General features: G+C 39.2%; 1 protein-coding gene across 2 annotated transcripts in view; it reads right to left on the bottom strand.

The window, feature by feature from the left end:
* SLC1A2 (solute carrier family 1 member 2) overlaps positions 1–19337 on the bottom strand; it is a 114112-nt gene that overhangs the window by 88604 nt on the left and 6171 nt on the right. The window contains exon 1 of one of the 2 annotated variants that reach the window (XM_039536665.1): positions 7413–7428. The exons of the other annotated variant lie outside the window; for it this stretch is intronic. The gene's annotated coding sequence lies outside the window, so the exon portion shown is untranslated. Of the gene's footprint in view, positions 1–7412; positions 7429–19337 lie in introns of those variants that run through there. 2 annotated transcript variants of the gene reach the window in all.

Genomic DNA, 19337 nt, shown 5'->3' with positions numbered 1-19337 from the left:
CCCTTCATGATCCTAACCAGGACCTTGAAGAATGCAAATAATGAAAGACCCTGAAGAACCCATCCCAAATTTAACATGAGAACATTTTGGGGGCTGCATTAGTTCCAGTCAGATAATCAGTAAAACTATTGACATTCATTAAATCATCCACTTCTTCACAGCAATAGTCACCCTTAGGGCCAAATTTTGCCCTTTTATACTTGAGCATAATTACAGTTGACTTCTTTGGGATTTGCATCCACTTATGCCAAGGTTGAATTTGGTCCCTAATGTATTAATTAAAGGCCTTCAGTTACCTAAGGCACAAATATGATACACTCACAGACTGAGGCAAGCAGCATATGTTATCTATAAATTCCTTAAGTCAAACTTAAATTAACTCTATGTTCCTCTTTAAGAACAAATGTTCAACATTTTCTCCAATAATTTGAAAATGTTACTGTGACAGGAGCCATCAACAAAACGCTTCAGTGCAGATAAGAAAAGACTCAGTGCAAAGACAAATTGGCTAATCAGAGAAACCTATTGTCCACACCTCTGAGAACTCAGTGAAGAAAGATCAGGCTTCATAATGTTTTAAAGTTGTTACACGGAAGCCTACGGTGTTCAGTCACTCACATCTTTTGAAAAGCTGAACATTCTGATATCCAGTTTTTAGGTCTTGTAGGAATAGTTCTGGACTTTCCACAACAGGATAATGTGTCTACGATAACAGAACAAACGTACATGATTTTAGAGGTAAGGATAAGGCCTGTCCTCATAACTATCCCTCTGGTTCCCTTTGATTCCATTTTGAGATGTGCATCAATCCACAGAAAAAAATTCAGGTTTATGCCTCTTAAGAGTTTTGGGAAATTTTGCAAAACAAAATGTTAGGAGACTCTTTCTGAGGAGAATAATGATGAGAAATGTATTATTTAACTAATAAATACTTCAAGCTAAAACTTTGGACCTGAACACTCTATTTACCCTCACTTAGATAATCCAAACATCACAGTTTATCCCTACCTTTATACTGGCCTGGAACAAACCCCTGGATCTGAGCATCAGTGAACATCTGGAAAGTTTTAGTCTACACCCAGATCCAAACTCAGAGGCTTTCAGGCCCATCTCTACAACCATCCCATCTCTGCCAAGAAAAGCTGTGTAAAAAGCCAGGAAATGCCAGCAACATTATTTCTTGAATCATGATTTCTAAAATTACTGCATAGATTATAATTTAAAATATTACTTTATTAAAGGGCAAAAAGTACTTTCAAGATAAAAAATACTCTGATTTTTTTAATGAAATTGGTTATTTGATTTTTGAAACTTGAGGGAAAAATACAAAAGAAATTATCTTTAAATCATAGCCCACTCTTTGTGTTCATTAGATGGTACAATGGATTAAACTGCTGTGGCTGCTTAAAGGCTCTGAAAAATAGATCATATAGTTTGTGGATAAAATAAATAAATAAAAGAAAGAGACTTATGGCCTACATAGCACAGTGACATTTTCTGCTATAAAAGTCTCCTAGCATTTTCACAACGAGGCACTCAACATCGCAGTCCACAGCTATAATGAATGTAGTACTGAATTTTCTTTTGCTGAAAACCATTAATAATTCACTCTTGAATAATCAACTTGACAATGTTAGGTTGCCATGGTAAGAGCCCTATTCATAAAAATGTATTTGGGCATGAACGCGGCATACTTGTCAAAGTGTGTGTCTGTGTGTGTGTGTGTATGTACAGACAGTTTCAGTTGGGGTTGCCTCAAAATATACATTCTGCAACTCATTTAATACTGTATTGTACTTTTTTTAACAAATCAGCAGAGGTCCATTGAAGTTAATGGAGCTGGAACAATTTATCCTGGTAGAAAATTTAGCCCTTAAACAGTAAGGCAGTTCAAACGTCACCAGTTTGAATGGGGTGAAGTGAAGGATTGTATTTTACATGTATCTTCTAGTTGCACTCATTTGTGGATACCTGTGAGTTTCATGTTCATATTGTAATATAGACCAATGAGAGAGAGAGAGAGTCAGTGTTTGTATTTCACTGCCCTCTACTGTATAGAATCAGAAATGCTGAAGTGTATGTCATTGGGCCATGAATTTAATATATGTTAACGTGCTGTTGTAAAAAGGTCCATGTCATATTTTTGTGTGAGCTGAAGATAATGAACAGATACCCAAATAATCACAAAACACTACTCTAATCAATACCCACATTGGCAGTCTCAGCAGAGAGACACAGGGCCGAATAGGCTATAGAGACTGAATTCCCTCATACTCCTACAAAACAGGGAGGTGGGGGTTCTCAAAGGCATGCTTAAAATTAGGCATCCAACTTCCAAGTGTGCCTTTAAAAATCTCCCTTGAAGCAGGCACACAGCTGAATCAGCTTCAGACATTGGCATAGCTGCTCCCTTTCTGCGGATAAATACAGAGTGAAATCTATTCTCCAGGGCCATCCATTCAGTACCATTCATGAGCACCAAATTCACTTCAATGATCAACAATCATTTTAACCTGATCTAAATCACAGCTACTGCTGTGGCTGATGGAAGAAAATCGAGGGGGGAGGAAGGAGTTTATGGGAGAGATGTATGTAAAAGAAGAGGCAAACATGCACGGACAAAAGAAGGTGATAGGATCTAGCTATGGGCATCCTAAATAAACCCTATAGTTGAAAAGATTTGGGGTCAAATTCAGAAGCAATGATGGAAGCAAGGTGAAGCTAATGGAATAGCCTCTTCTACCATGCCTGCTTGTGGCTGCTTACCTTAAAGGGAAGTAGTTATCAGCTTCAGGTCTAGTTGTTAAAGAAGGGAGTGGGGGGAGCATCATTAACCATGAGATGAAGGATGTTCCAGTGGTTAGGGCGCTAGCCTGGGCAAATTGTCACACATGGGTTCAGTTCCCTGCTTTGACACAGACTTTCCGCACGAACCTGGGCAAGTCACTTAGGCCTAGTCTACGCTTAAAAAGTTAGCTTGACAGCTTCAGTGCTCAGGGATGTGAAAAATTCACACTCATTAGAGCGGTAGTTATGCCAAACTAACCCCCCGTGTAGATGTGGGTAGGTTGACAGAAGAATTCTTCCATTGACCTAGCTACCACTGCTCAGAGAGGTGGATTACCTACAGCAATGGAAAAAAAACCTTTCCATCACTGTAGGAAACATCTACACTATGGCACTGCAGCACCACAGCTGTGCTGCTGTACACCTATGGTGTAGATGTGGCTTTAGTCTCTTTGTGCCCCATCTGTACTTCCTGACCTCACAGGGGTGTCGTGTACATAAATACAGAAGACTGTGAGACATTCAGCTATTTTGGTGATGCTATATAATACCTTAGATAGAACCAAATGTAGAATAGAATAGAACAGAATAGAATAGAAGTATGTTTAATGCTTTCTATTTTCATTTGGAATTTTATTGGAAGCAGATGTATTTAAATCTCCCCCTGCAGTGCTCTGATTTCATCATAGACATAACAGTACTGAGCTAATGCCCAGTGAGGAGCAGAAAGTACAACTGACTAGAAACAATAGAATAACTGACCTGTCAGGTTATATTGTTCAAACTGGATGAAGGGCAAAAAGTGAAGAACCAGCATAAGTGGTGACAAAAAAAAATAATTTTAAAAAATGATGAGTTTCAGTAATTTAATGTATTATTATTAATACAGAGAAAGCTACATTTTAAATACATTGGGTCCAGTTCTGCCCTTTGATACATCTGCAGACAGAGTGGGTTTTGGATTTTTATCTTGTCAGTGTCCCTTTAAATACAGGGAAAGCAATACTCTACAATCATTACTTGGAAATGGTAGTGTCTCTGTTATTCCCTTAATTGGGCTTTATTATCTTACTTTCTGGCATTTTGTAAATAAAATGTCCACTTGCCATCTGTGAACTCTCTCCTCACAACCTCATAAAGGAAGTTTCTGCTTGGCTTGCTTTGGCTTTCTCAATACATCATTTTTAGTGTTAGTTTCACACTTTCATATAGCCCCCATATGTCATTGAAATTATATTCTATTCATATGGCAGTATTCATCACTATCTGAAGGCTATGTGATGGCAGAACTGGGAATATTGTCATTTTTAGCATCAATTTCTATACGCAGCATAAAGGTTGCTGAACAGTACACAGGGATGCATGTTACCTTTCCACATAGCCATAAGCAACTGTGTGCTTCTGCTTTCTCAAATTTTGATCTATTGGTAGGGTCCTTCCCATGACTGGGGAGAGTCAGCTCTGAGATCTCTGTCCTGTTCCTTATACACCAACAGTAGGGTGTTTAGTTACCACATCATAGACTGAACAAGCAAAGGCCTGTTGTTCTGACACAGAACTAAATGATCTTTGTATGATAAGTAGGCATGAGTCAAATTCATTTTGGGTACTGGAAGTTTCATCCACCAGGTTCAAACTTGCAGAGCGTGGTGTATGCCAGCTGATAACCGGATGCAAGAGTGGATTTGACCATTAGTGTAACCCCCATCTCCTGGCTGGATTCTAGAGATTCAATTCCAAGCCAGCGCAGGTTGGTGAAACTTCCAGCAAGCTGTAAGATGATGTAAGTCAAAGTAAGTCCTGCAAACTCCTTATCTTGTAAGTTACACCACCTTGGATTCCCTTGGATAGTGGCAGAATGTGTGTGAGTACTTCTAAAAGAGTCTCACTGAGTGTGTGGAAGTTAATAAAAGAAGACCTGACTTACACTTTACCTCTGAATTTGTGGTGTGTTCATATCTTGTGCATTATAACAGCCAACACTGGAGCAGGGACCAGCCTGTTCCACTGAAAGCAATTTTTCCATGTGAATGCAATAGGAGCCTCTCTGAGCCAGAAAGAGCAGTGGGGCAAGTAAAAGTGCCTTCTGCGGACTTAACAGAGCTTTGTGGCTCAAATGTGGGGGAAAGTTCAGCTGTGCATTCTGAGAGAGTCTACAATGACAACCCAATTAAGCAGTATGTAGCTGGCCACTGAAATAGTGGTTAGACATGTACCACATCCCTCACATGCCTTTCTAAGTCATTCTTGTGATGAGTTAATATAACACAAACGCTGGAAAACGTAAATTGCAGTGATGAAAATAGGTATATGGGAAGCACTGTAGAAAATCCTGTAATGCCTTAATTGAGTTTATTTTAAACAACCCTGTAACCGGGTCCTTTCCTGGCCTGCCTTCCCGCTGCTCTGGGCTCCTTTAATAAAGCACCTTCAGGCTTCTCTTTTGCAGCACCCGTGGTCTTTATTTATATTATAGTACCCACCACCAGCAACACTATATACAAAGTTTACAAGGCTTTGGTCTCCTCTTTACAGGGGTTCTCCCTTCTCTCTGGAGACTACCCCTTCCCTGGCCAATCCCCCCTTTTGCACTGGCTGCCAGCCAGCCTTTATAGCTCTCCTCTGAGCAGGCCCACAGGTGCAGCCAGTTCCTGAGGCCAGGCACCAGCCTTCTCCCCAGCCCCAATCTATTTCCCCTGATTGAGGCTGGCTGAGCAGGGGCTAATTAGGTGCTTGTGCACCAGCACCCTGCTACAAACCCCCTGCACTGTTAGATACAACTCTGATATATTTTTAGCACTAATCCACAGTAATGCGTGATTCAGATATATTTATATTTTAACCATTGTTACTACAGTGTATGAACAGAAAAGATAAGAGAAAGAATCACTATGTAAAGCACAAATATGGTTAACAAGTCTGAGATACTGATATACTGTGCATTAGTACAGGCTTTTGGTATAAATAGTATATAGGACTGGTAGCCAGGATTCCTGAGTTCTATTCCCAGCTTTGTAACCTTAGTCAAGTCAGTGAGGGGCACAGTTTCAAAAGTAAGTGTGCTAAACTGCACATTGACTTTTAACAAACTTCCAGTGCATGCACGTAACCTTGATTTGGACATGCATATAGATATTTTTACCCTCAAGCCACAGTTTGTACATACACACAAACACCAGCTTTTGTTTAATGACCCCACCATGGATCATCAGTGAGAATTAAACCTAGGACCTTCAGCCCTGAAAATACAAGCCACTTCCACTCAAGCTATAAAAGTAACTACATTAGGTTGAAGCTGTAGTAGACTCCAATCCTCTATGTGCACCAGCCATTAGAGTAAAACACTTAACCAATGAGCTACATTTGTATGCTCACACATTGCACATTTGCATGTGTGTAAGTGCAAGTGCCTTTGAAAATGTGTCCACATTCTGTACTTTAGTTTTCTTCACAACACTTATCTATTACACAGGGATGTTGGGAGGTTTAGACAAGATTTATCAAATGCTCTAAGATCCTCACATGAAATGCACAATTGAGCCCCAATCCAAAACCCATTGAAATGAACAGGAGCCATTGACTTCAATGGGCTTTAGATAAGGCCCTAGAATAGAGTGACCAGATGTCCCGATTTTAAAGGGACAGTACCATTTTTTGGGACTTTTTCTTATATAGGCGCCTATTACCCCCCATCCCCATCCCATTTTTTCGCAGTTGCTATCTGGTAACCCTACCCTAGAAGGGCAAGGTGTTGTTGTTGTTGTTGTTGTTGTTAAATCCCAACAGTAAGTCAGAGTGCTTCTCTTCCACCTTGGAGACTGTTTAATCAACAGTTCTTTGCTTGTTTTTGTTTTTGAGGATGGTAGGGATACTCAATACATTATTTCAGGTCAAATATTTATGCATCAAAATAACTAGACTAGCTCTTTGTATTTGCTTTTACAATGGAGAATTATACTAACTTCCCTAATTATATACTTAAATCCCTGATACAACACAAAGATCCTTCTTGGCTGCCTTATTACTTCTTTCTGACTTGTTTTCAAATAATCCTAGAAGCTCTGGTCTGCTGTACCTTTTGGCACTTAATGAAAACAAACACACATCCATCTAGCAAAGTATAAATACTGGCAGCTTGGAAACAGCTATAATCAGACAATGGAATAACTTGTCATGGAATAATTTATGGCCACGTGGCATTAAAAGGTTTTAAAAGGTGACTAGATTAAGGGCCAGATTCTCTGGCCTGCTCCACTGCTAAGGGAATTGAGAATGCCTTTAATTCTCCTGCTAAGGGAGCTCCCAGTCAGCACAGAGATGTCATAGACCCTGGACTCTTTAATTCCCCTCTCTACCTGTGCCAGCATTATTCTTCAAAGGGATATTTCTACATTATATACAGTAAGCAATGTTGGGTCTAGTCATGATCCCTTTAAAGTCAGTGAGAGTAGCACAAATCCTTTCTTGCAATGGTGTAGAGCTGGCCATAATTACAAATATTTTCTCTAGGGTTCCGTAGAAAATGGGTCCCCTCTTCAAACAGGGAGAACTGTTTAATGCATAGAGCCAACAATTAATTGTTGCCTGTTTCACAGACACATACCATTACATTCTTTCTTACTCACCTTTTTCCATGAGCCATTGGACATCTCCTGAACGGCTGGTTGTCTTTCATAAATGATTATTTAACAGATTTGGTAACTTTTCTTTGCCTCCTGCTGCTCTGTTCTGCTGCACAAGATCTGATATAACATCACAGAGCATAAGTAATGAGAGAGAATCTACTTGTTGCAACATGACATGTTGAACCTTACATTGTTAAATAAGCCATGGTTTTAGGGTGGGTTTTCACTGCATTTCTTGAATATTTTTCTGTTAACCCACAAAGCAAACACCAAACCAAGTTTTTGTGGAATGCAATGAGCTGGCTATCTGCCAGTGTAGACATTTCCATTCTGCCCTTCTTTGTATGTTTCACAGTGATACATTTCTAGTCACAGGGAAGTTTCCCATCCAGTCTTCAAGCACATATTGCTTGATACCTTAAAGTTGGTTTCATTTCTTCCACTGCTTTTAATAAGCACATCAATTGTAGCACAGTTAGAAACTGCAGTTGTAAGAAATGGAATCTGTCACTGCAAATAAAATGTTGTTGTCAGGTTTTTCAGACATCATTTTAAACTGCAGCCAAAATGATCCAGAAAAAAGAGAAGAACCTCATTATCCCATAGTAATTTAAATCTGATTTTTTCTTCTTGGGAAAACAAGGAAAGGAAAGGAAGCCACAGCTGTTCTACACAAGAGAAATATGGCTTAATTCCCTCAGTTAGGTCTCTCTTCTTTGCTGCCTGCCCAGAGGAGAGGATCTACCTCCTCAAGGTTGAGATGTATGAAAGGGTCGTCTGAAAGGAACTGATGGTCTTGTTTTTAAGGTCCTGGACTGGGAATTAAGGTAATCGGGTTCAATTCCCAGCCCAGCCACAGACTTCCTGTGTGACTTTGGATAAATCACTTAATCTACCTTATTCTTCAATTTCCAATCTGTAAAATGAGCATGATGGCCTTTCATTTTTCCCACCTTCTGTATGATTTGTCTGTTTAGGGCAAAGACTGTTTTTTAGTATGTGCAAAAGTAACTAGGCTACAATCCCATTTTGGCTTCTAGGCACTATGTTAATAGATATGAAAGGAACAGCTTGCATCGCTCCACAGTGACCAGTCTGGCCAATCTAGCTAATATACTGATGAGAAAAAAGATTACAAAAACACAGGTCCTGGAGGGAGGGAAGTGGAAGCAGAAGGAAAGGTGGATGGAGTAACAGGATGACATATATATTTCTCCTTCCTTCCAACCCCATGTAAAAGACAAGAAAACAATGTATGAGGGATACAAGTTATGGAAATAAGTTAGTCATGGGGTGATGTATGCAATTTACACTTCAGCAGTTGGCCTCTAGGTTGAGACAACCCACATGGGCATCAGTTGTTGCCTATGTTTGATTTGCTGTTATGGAGATGCATATTCAATAGAGCACCGAGTGCTGAAGGTTACCAGACTTATTCGAAGACTTCAAATAACAGTGGCTTTTAATCACTACTGACATCGGGTGAATTAGAATGGCTGACCCTAAGGCAAAATGCTCTATATCTCATTACCAGTCAGTTGGAGCCATCCAGTATCCCAGGCTCTTTGTTAGGAATGTTTTAGCAATCTTTGACCTATGGTGGTTGGTGTAATCCCCTCAGATTTGCAATGGCTGCTGTATTGATTCACAAAGCACAGGGTTTTTCTACCTGCTATGTGAAGCTTGAATAGAACAAACGTATTATGAATTGTTACTACCAAGTAGTATTAAAAATGTCAATAAACACTTTTGAAAGTCAATTACATTAATTAAATATTGTCTTTGTGTCAGTTGGCCAATATCTCTGCATAAGGAATCCATTTCATACACAACAGGTCATGGTGAATGGTGTACAACATTTGGTGCTGAACTTTCAAAAATGTATTGCATTTATTAGAGCAGAAAAATATCATAGCAAATGATGGGAGAAAACACCTAACTAGTAAAATATAATTGTTCAGTTCTATAGTATCATGGAAGTGCTGCATACACTGGCCTACTAAGATGCTTCAGTGGAGCTTGCAAGTCAAAAAGGCAAATAATAATAGCAATGCTAGCATTTGATCTTTTTTATTATTACACCTTAACTTGTTCCCCCATGATATAGAAACTCACCAATACAGTCAATGTGCCGGGCTTACTAAATATGACAAACAATGTAGCTGATTTGAAGGTGACTTGCTGCCTGTTTTGTAGTGAATAAAGAAATGCTACAAATTCAATTTGTCATAGCCCACCTGAGCCCTTTTATACTGCGATGTCAAAGCATCATGGTATCAATTGCTGGTGATATTTTAATCTAGAAAAAGATTTTCAGAACAGGGACAACTTCTATTAATAGATGTTGGCATGTTCTCTCTATATGGCTTTGAGGGAATCTTGATATACATAGACCCTGCCCCAAACAATTTACAATCTCTATTTCTTTAATGTATGTGTGCATGGAGCCTAGCGCACAGTAGTCCCCAACCTGAACCTCTAGGCATTTCCATAATACTAATGAACAATAATAATAGTATCTTAAATGTACAGACCTCCTTCTATTCAGATGATCCCATAACGTTTTATGAGATTAAACTGATATGTAACTCACCAGTTTAATTAACCTACTGTTGGGGTGACATTCAGCAACTGCTTCATAAGGCATAACAATACCACAGTTTAGGACAGGAAGTGGAGGATATAATTTAAACTGTGGGTACTATTTGGGTATGCAGACTGTAATTATCCGTATCTGAATTTGGCCAAGGCATTGGAGTTAACATTTTTGTTCTAACAAAGAGTGTCATGAACTCCTTAACTGCCACAGGACCTTGGTACTGTCTCTTTGAACAAGATCACTTTCAGAAGTATAGTGCCTCAACAAAAATAGCATTGATCAACACATCACTGTCATCTTATTCCTGTAGAGCTTTTTCTTTCCTTTTTTTTTTAAAAGGTAATTGTCATATGTGAGTATGAACCAACCTAGTAAAAGTTTACAACCCCTACCGTATTGTTGCTTTACCTTTAATCATAATTTGATATTTACAAGCAAGGTAAAGCAATAAACTTGCAAGGAAGTGAATACAAATTAACCATGAGTCTTAGCTGAAACAGATAAGAACGTTGTGCAGAATTTAGAAACATGCAGTAAAGACAATAGGTACTCTCATGAACATACTGACATGTATTCCATTAGAATTTGAGGGATTCTCCGAAACTGCTGTTGTACAGATTATCAAATACAGAGGTAGGCAACCTATGGCATGCGTGCCAAAGGCAGAATGTGAGCTGATTTTCAGTGGCACTCACACTGCCTGGGTCCTGGCCACCAGTCCGGGGGGTTCTGCATTTTAATTTAATTTTAAATGAAGCTTCTTAAACATTTTAAAAACCTTATTTACTTTACATACAACAATAGTTTAGTTACATATTATAGACTTATAGAAAAAGACCTTCTAAAAATGTTAAAATGTATTAAATCAGAGTGAATAAATAAAGACTCAGCACACCACTTCTGAAAGGTTGCCAACCCTGATCAAATCAGTAGCCATAAGAAAATTCCCATATTTTAGCAGAATTACAACTGACATTCAGGAACTCTGAAAACAATATATGACTATATGTGGTTTTGAATAAGCTGCAGTTAGAAATGTCATAAAGCATCATGGATTTAAAGAGCTAATTCAGAAGAGAGGGGTTTTTTATTTCTAAATACAAAGCCTGATAGCTTTTAATAGTGGAGAAAGTACTGACATTTACTGCCACCTGTTGGGAAATGTATAAAATTTCTCTCTCCCATAAGTATGCAGCGGTGATATCCGTACATACTGATCCCAGCATGCATCCAGTATATCTCTCTGTGTTATCACTTATCAGTGTGTAGGAGGATTGAAACATCCAGTTTTTCTATACAAACAGTCTTCTTACTTCCATTTGAAGGCAAATGAACAAAATGAAACCCCACGACTTGGCTTATAAATCAATAGCTAAGTCCGGAGCAGAATTAGTTTTTTGAAATACTTCAAAACCAGGAATCTTTGCATGTAATAATACACACATGAAACGTATCTGTTTGCAGGGACCTTTTTGACATTAAAGTATATGACTTTAAGTATAGTATAAAGTATATTTCAGAGGATCTTTGAGATTTCCCTTTGGAAAGCTACTATTATCACCCCAATTCAATAGATCATCAGATAATTTATTCCTATGATTTTCAAAAAAGAAAAACTATAGGTAGCAAATATTAATACTAGAAACATCATAGATGTGCTTTAATAATATAATGAACAGGAAATTATAATGCTCCTAAGTGGTGTGGCAGTTAATGATTCCATGGCACTTTTTATAAGGATAGGGGCATTATCCCAGGACAAATTGCTACATGAGTAATTACAATCCGCCCACTTTAAATTCCCTAATATCAATTGTGTGCTGTGTTCTTCTCTTCTGGTCCTGAATTGTTTTGTAGCTGTATGTTACAAACAGCTGCCACATTCCATATTGCAGTAGTGCGTTAATTGATTCCTATGCACATAGAGCCAAATCTTTCCTAAGCAAGCCTGGAGTGGGCAGCAGTTCTTATACTCTCAAAGTTGCAAATAAATTCAGTGAGTGAGACATTGTGCCATCACGGAGGAGGGATATCAGAATCAGGGCAGAGCTAGCTATTTGCTAGGGAAAACTGTATATTTGGTAGCCAGATTTTCCCTCCAACCATGCCTCTTTTACACTGGTCCATGCCCTCTGCTATGAGTAGTCTGGGTCTCATTCATTGGCAGCATGGACCTGTTAATGCACCATTGCAGAGTCTCATCTTCACTCCCACACCTGCTGCAATGCAGCTTGCATGCGTACTTGGATCAAATGAGTCTAAATGAATCCAAGGGCTCAGTTGTGGAACCCTAATATAGGTGAGCACTTACCAGCATAGTCTCATGGGCTTGAGTGGAGCTACTGTTATAAGCTCTTGGCAACATGAACGAGGGTTCCACAGCTGGGCCTTAATTGAGACTAACTGGGCCACATGCTAAGGTGAAAGTTAGATTCCCTTAGACCTTCTTACACCCCCTCTACCAATGTGTAAGACAGGTATAATTTAATGTTTTTTGCAGCTTCTTCCAGCTGATTCTCCTCTCACTTACCCTGGTTTTATACTAGTGGAACTCACTGATGTACTCTTGATTTGCACCAGCAAAACCAAGAGGTGAATCAGTCCTATTTAAATTCACTTAGAAATATCTCCTTTCAAACATTGCATTCATACTCTCTCTCCGTCTAAATTGGGCCCACTTAACCCAAGGGAGTCAATGATGGTGTAACTCACATGCTGAAGGCCCAGAAGAAAACAAAGTAGCAGGACAGGAAAGTGTAAGAAGCTGCAAGTTAAATCATGTGAGATTTACTCTAACCTACATGTTCTTACATCTTCCTTCAGATCCTCATAGTGACGGCTACCCCAATCTAGCATCCCTTACACATGACTGAGCGTAAATTGGTTTAAGGGATTTTATATACAATTAGGGAACATGCTAATCTGAATTCGGCCTCTTGTCTTCGCTGTATGCCAGTGCATGTACAGCCAGAAATTAGCTTTAAAGTACTTTGAGATCCTTTGGAATGAATAGGCTTCAGAGAGGTAGCCGTGTTAGTCTGTATCAGCAAAAACAATGAGGAGACCTTGTGGCACCTTAGAGACTAACAAGTGTGTTAGTCTCTAAGGTGCCACAAGGACTCCTCATTGTTTTTGGAATGAATATAAATGCATAAATACAAATATAAATTCATATAAGCAGCTTTTTAAACTAAATGTCCAGATTTTAATGATTGTATGCTGTGTTGCTGGGAACAGCAAACCGCGACCACTGAGGGGCTCTGTGCCTGCAAGTAAACGCTCCAAGTAAACAAAACATCCCAACCCACCAGCAGCTTACCCTGATGGGCCAGGAGCCAAAATTTTCCGACCCCTGCTATATTTTAAAAGTTGGCATCACAAGAAACACTCAAAAGTTTTGCTAGAATTATTTTAATGTAATCTAACGAAAAACCTGTTGTTATAACAATAATTGAACAAATATGTATTCACCTTCAAAATTACAGTCAATATTTAAAATCAGTAAATGGATATTTAAAACAAGTACCTTAGAACAACATGAGACTTTAAAAGTCTTAAAATCCTTCAAAGTCTGAATCAGTCTCTGATTCACCAAACAGTTCATTAAACTCGGCTTCAGTCACAGCTGCATGTGCATTGTCATCGTAGATGTCGGCAGTGTTGTCTTCAGACTCAGATTCCTTCTAGTCATCAGCCTCTTTTGTGTCATTTTCAAATATGGCATCATCTTCTGATCCACCGAGTGCATTGCTGATACAGCATTTCCAAAATGAATTTTCTATCATTTCCGAGGGAATGGACACCCACGCATCCTTGACCCACTGGGCGACCAGATTGAAGTTGGGCTTCAGAAGATTCCCACCTTTTGTCAACTTTGCCATGCTTGAGCACATCCATTCAGACCACAATTTGTGTAGCCTGCCTTTAAAGGGTTTGTTCAGGCAGACATCAAGCAGCTATAGAACTGAAGTTAAGCCTCCAGGTATTACAGCCAAAGTAGTTTTTATATTTTTGGCCACAATTTTTCACCTCATCCATCTTGTGTGCCTTGAACGTGTCCCAAACGAGTATAGAGGTTTCTTGAAAAGTGATCCTGGTCTCTCATTCCACACTTTTTCCAGCCATTCAATGGTCCCACTTTCATCCATCCATCCCTTTTTGTGTGCATATACGATGACACCAGCAGGAAATCTCATGTTTTTAGGTAAGGTTTTTCTTTTAAAAATAACAACAGGAGGGAGCTTTGGTCCATTTGCCAAACACAATAAAACCACCATAAAATGGATTTTGTCATGGCCAGTGGTTTTAATTAAAACTGTTTTTTCACCAACACCGGTTACCGTACTGTAGCTCAGGAGATCGAATGTCATCGGTAGTTCGTCCATATTTCCTATTTGTGACAGTTCTTTTGATATTTTATAATAAACCTTTGGAAAGATTTGATTTTTTTTCTTCCAGATCTCTCGGCAGCTTTTGCGCTATCTTTGTTCGCTGACGAAGACAGAGACCATGACGGTTCATGAAGCGAGTACACCAACCCACTGATGCGACAAACATTGATGGCTTTACTGACCTGTATTTGTCGTCTTTTGACATTTGCAGAGCACACAGATGAATTCCACTTCTAGTGACAATGTACCCATTTTGTCGACATTCAACAACCCAATTATTGAGATCTTTCTCCAGCTCAGGAAATGAAGGGCACCTCGTTGGACATTTTTTCTTGCTTCTTGGCATGTCTTTTAGCGTTGTTTTATTTTTTCGCCATTCTCTTACTTGCTTCTCATTGATACAGAATTCACAAGCAGTAGCGCAATTATTGTTTGCTTCTGCATATTCAATAACTTTAAGTTTGAACGCTGCATGATAAGGAGACCATTTTCTTTTGATTTCACTGTTCATTTTAAATACTAGTAAGAAAATAGATTATTATTATTATTATAGTTATAGATTTTGTAGGACTTTATATAGGAATGTCACCTGCTTTATCGCTGTCAAATTAGTATTGTTCTTTGTTTATTTCAAAGCAGCCCTGTAGACTGGCATGTCTGTGGTGATAACAGGCTATTTAAATTTTATTAGCAATTCCATCAACTCTGCACGTTATATTTTCATATGGGCTCAAGACTTACGAGATCCATTGGTAGAAATGCATGAAGAGATCAAATTACACAGTAGCAGACTGACACCAGTATATAGTTAATTGTATTTTTCTGATTGGCTTGTAAGGTGTAGCATTTTGTGAAATGCATGGGTCAAATGTCATGCAGATCTTCAGCACTGGTCTTTTAGTATTCCTTTCAAGCCAATCTAGTCCACTAAACAAAGCCTTTGCAACTTTAAAAGGCTGCAGTATTGACATCAATAAATGGGTCAGCAAACTTTGGCTCCCAGCCCATCAGGGTAAGTAGCTGGTGGGTCGGGACGTTTTGTTTACCTGGAACGTCTGCAGGCATGGAGCCTCTCAGCTCCCTGTGGCTGCGGTTCACTGTTCTCAGCCAATGGGAGCTGCGGGAAGTGGCGGCCTGGTGCTCCAGGTAAACAAAATGACAATGTATTAGATATTCAATTCAATAATCCCATAGAGTTTAAAATCATCAAATTCTGGTGTAGACCCATTTATAAGCCGACCCCCGCTCTTTGATGCTTCACTTTTTTACCAAAAATATTTGGCTTATGAACAAGTATATACGGTAATTCATCCCAACCAATCAACACAGCAGGACACCAGGGGGAAAATGAAGAGAGATTCAACAAGGAAGGATCAAGAATTGAAGCATTCTTCTTAGCATAGGGCCTTCTCTCCATCAGTTTTCTAACAGGGTGCCACATTGTGTGAAGAGGGTTCTGTGCAGACATGAGCCTAAGGCCTGAGGTTTGGATTGCAATATGAATTTAACATTTCCTCACATTTGAGGGTGTTTAGTTTCAGTGTTCTGGTTTGGTCAAATACACAGCAATGGGACCAAGCTGTGAAGTACAGGTCTGGATTTGTATCCTGACATCCCCAAAGTCTGTGTGGGGTCACATCCAAACTTCTAGTTTGGGCCCATCTCTAGGTCTGCACTATGCTCCATTCAGTTAGCTGCTCTCCAAATGACCTGGAAGTAAACTAGGAAACCCTAAACTTGACCCTGAAATCTAGTTTTTGCTTGCCAGTTTCACAGACAATTTGAAATTCTTGGGGACCATAACTAGAAAAAAAATAAAGGAACTTAAAATAAAGCTTAAAAATATATATATAAATTATGGGCCAAATCCTCAGCCATGAAATGCCCCATTTGCAAAACCATTGAGCCATCCTAAACTGACAGATGAGGATTCCCATCCAGTCGGAGTCAGTCCTACACCACTTTCTCCTGACCCCACTGTCCTGTCGGGGGGGATGGGCTGGCACTCTGGCAGTCCCATTACAAATTAACAGCATCAAGCAGCCTAAAACAAACCAGTTTAACTAAAGCATCCTTGAGGCTAGGGATCAAACTGTACTCCAGCTGGGAACAAGGGAAGCACAGAGGTGGTTTAATGCCACACCACCATAACCCATAACCTGCACCAATGCAGCCTGGCTGAACTTGAGGCTTGGGGACCACATACACATCGATATAGACACAGAGAGAGATTAGTGTATAAGTATAATTATATACTGAGAGATGGTGGTTTAAGTTTTATTTGCACTTGTTTGGGATGGCCACGTTACCCAGGAGTGTCAATGTCATGAGTCTATGCCACACATTTTACAGAAAAGCTCCTTTTGAAATGTTTGACAATTTACATTCTCATTTCCTTCTGCTTATAAAACTAGATAGGCCCCACTTAATATCAAGAGTCCAGGTGCCTATGTGAAGGGAGAGAAAAAAATAGCCAACCATTTTTAAAGCCTCTAAAAACACTATAAATTTTATATTCTATAAATCAGGTTGTAAGTTGTAAAGTCCGATATTTCACAACTAACCAGGGCTAGCAATGGATGCTGCATAACATGATCAATCCCGTAAATGGGAATTTTGTCAAAATATGGATTGCAGAACTGGGGTTATTACTGTGAACCTGTAATCTGTTTTCCAGGCAAAATAAAGCCAGTATTTCTAGCCATGACACGTCATCAGACATTAGATGTGATGCAAGTTGAGAAATGGATACAGTATGTCCCAGACTTCAAGCCAGTGATCTCCTACCACATTTGGGACATATACAACATCTTATGAACAATGAGTTATATGAACCATTTTTATGCTATATAGTAATTTTTTTGGCCACTGAATGTAACTTCAATCCTTCACCCAACGTCCAAGCGGAAAGGCGTTTCTCTCAAACAAAATAAAATCAGGCACACTGCATACATCTGTTACTATTCATCCCTGCTATAATTTGGGGATGTTACTTTTTTTTTCATGAACGCGATCCCCAATTAGTTCATTAAACAGGGGTTCTATTTTAATAAAATCTTTTTGTAGCAATTTTTCTTATTGAAAATGGTGGCTGTTTGAAAGCTCCAGAGATTTTCAGTGTTAGAAGCAGTCTGGGTGGAGGTGGATTAGTGGGTTACAGCAGAGATGAGAAGGTCCTAGGGGTATAGTAGATACAGTTAATTCCATGGTTCTGCCATGGCTAGAAGAATAAAGTCCTTTGCTCCATGGCTACCAGAACATATGCAGTGTCTCTTCGTGTGCTTATGCACATGTCCGTGTGTGTTTGTGTGATGTTGCACTCTACATGTTTATGGAAAGATGCTTATAAGTGTAAATATAACATAACTGGAATATGCTTTATGCTAGATATGTCATGTGACATATATCTGCAAAGGTTATGATCTACTGAATATATTCCTCCTATTTGTATGCATGTATCATTTTTATATCTGAAGTTATGAGCGTTGGCTCTATGCTTGTATTTGAAGTGTTTGCTGTAGGAAACACATAAGGGAGGTTTGGCCAACATATTGTGAAGTGTCTAGTCAAGTAATTGGCAGTACTTAACCACAGTGGATTTTGGGAGACACCAATCCACATCTGAGCTTTCCTGGGAATGTTCAAACTAACATGTAAACAATGGCATCAACCTGCAAAAAGCTGAATCATTCATGGACATGTGACTTGCCCAGGAGGCTACAAACTCCATCTTGTTGCTGTAATTTTGCACAGAAGAACAAAATGGTTTCTGCTCACAAGAGAGAATATAAAAGGCCCTGGCAGCCTCTCCATTTTGTCTTCAGCTGGCTCAAGAGATGGCCTCTTCACCCCAAAGAGATGCTTGAAAGAAACTGGAACAAAGGACAGTAACTGTGCGGGTATGAGTGATTGCTGGACCCAGGCCATAAACTACAACATAGGTCTGAAAAGGATTGTACTTGAGATAACATCTAGGGTGAGAAGTTAGTATTTGTAACTAGATCCTTAGTGAATTAAGTTAGCCTTGCGTATTTGGATTTATTTTACTTAGTAACTTACCTTGTTCTGTCTGTTATTACTTGAAACCACTTAAATACTACTTTTTATACTTAATAAAATCACTTTTGTTTATTAATTAACCCAGAGTAAGTGATTAATACCTGGGGGAGTAAACAGATGTGCATATCTCTCTATCAGTGTTATAGAGGGCAGACAATTTATGAGTTTACCCTATATAAGCTTTATACAGAGTAAAATGGATTTATTTGGGGTTTGGATCCCATTGGAAGCTGGGTGTCTGGGTGCTGGAGACAGGAACACTTCTTAAGCTGTTTTCATTTAAGTCTGCAAGTTTTTGTGGGTGTGGTTCAGACCCCGGGTCTGTGTTGCAACAGGAAAGCATGTCTGGCTCAACAAGGCAGGGTTCTGGAGGCCCAAACTGGCAGAGAAAATAGGCTCAGAGGTAGTCTCAGCACATCAGGTGACAACCCCAAGGGGGTCTCTGTGACCCAACCCATATAGTATGTTATATATACTTTGGTGGGAGCAGAGTTATGCCAACGCCAAGTGCTTTATAAAATCACACACAAACTTTGTAAGAAATGGCTGCCTAACTTTGGGCTTTGAAATTCATATTTAGGTGCCTAAATAAGTAATTCGATTTTCAAAACTGCCAAGAACCCAGAAGTTCCCATTGACTTCTTTAGGAGCTGCTGCTGGATGCTCAGTGTAGTTGAAAGTCATATTTAAGTGCCTAGATATGGACTTTGGGTACCTAAGGCACCCATGCTTGAGATTTTTGGCCTAAGATTATATGGTATCTTTAAGCCTCTGGGTTTTCAGTTTAAACCGATTTCTACTGAAAAAAATACTTTTTGTAAAAAACTAAGATTATTCGGTTTTTTTCCATTTTTCACCCTACTTTTGTATCATTCA

Source organism: Mauremys reevesii, linkage group 4 (assembly GCF_016161935.1).
Source record: "Mauremys reevesii isolate NIE-2019 linkage group 4, ASM1616193v1, whole genome shotgun sequence".
Classification (NCBI taxonomy): Eukaryota; Metazoa; Chordata; order Testudines; family Geoemydidae; genus Mauremys; species Mauremys reevesii.
This window is presented reverse-complemented; position numbering and strand designations above follow the sequence as displayed.